General features: G+C 62.9%; 1 protein-coding gene across 10 annotated transcripts in view; it reads right to left on the minus strand.

The window, feature by feature from the left end:
* CSF3R (colony stimulating factor 3 receptor) overlaps positions 1–561 on the minus strand; it is a 15,866-nt gene that overhangs the window by 14,586 nt on the left and 719 nt on the right. For 6 of the 10 annotated variants that reach the window (XM_027775760.1, XM_027775759.1, XM_027775752.1 and 3 more), the window contains exon 2: positions 521–551. The gene's annotated coding sequence lies outside the window, so the exon portion shown is untranslated. Of the gene's footprint in view, positions 1–520; positions 558–561 lie in introns of those variants that run through there. The other 4 variants (XM_027775754.1, XM_027775755.1, XM_027775753.1 and 1 more) reach the window with 2 other exon arrangements.

Below are 561 nucleotides of genomic sequence, written 5' to 3' on the forward strand. Positions count from 1 at the left end.
GGCTTCCCAGATGTGGTTCAGGGTGTGGGGTGGGGGTGGGGGGAAGAGTGCCAAAGTGAGACGGAGAGACAGATACGGACAGAATGACAGGCGGCACACAGGCTGACCCAGAGGACCGGGGCACAGGTGGCCGAGACAGAGCCCATACCAGGAATTTACAATTCAAGAGGCAAAGGGAGACATGAGAGACAGAGAGACTCTGAGGCACAGCAGCCAGAGAGGGGAGGAGGAAGGAAAGACGGAAAGGAGAGAGGCGGGCAGTTGGAGGCGGGGAGAGGGGCCAGAGCACGCACGCCCAGGCTTCAGAGACAGACAGGCCCCGATCTCCCCGAAGAGATCATGGGCTCTCGGCGACTTTCCTGGTGCACCCCAAAGAAAGAGTGGGGACGTCCCTGGGAAAGGAGGGTGCCCAGGGCTCTGGGTTCCAAGGGCTCCAGCCCTGACAGGAGCTTGGGAGAGCTTGCCTGGGAGACCCCGACTCCAGCAAGCCCAGGTTCACGCCGCCCGGCCCCCTACTCACCCCGGAGCAGGCACAGGCCTCCTCTTCTCACCTCCTCTCCC

This window comes from Tupaia chinensis, unplaced genomic scaffold (assembly GCF_000334495.1).
Source record: "Tupaia chinensis unplaced genomic scaffold, TupChi_1.0 Scaffold000604_1, whole genome shotgun sequence".
NCBI lineage: Eukaryota > Metazoa > Chordata > Mammalia > Scandentia > Tupaiidae > Tupaia > Tupaia belangeri.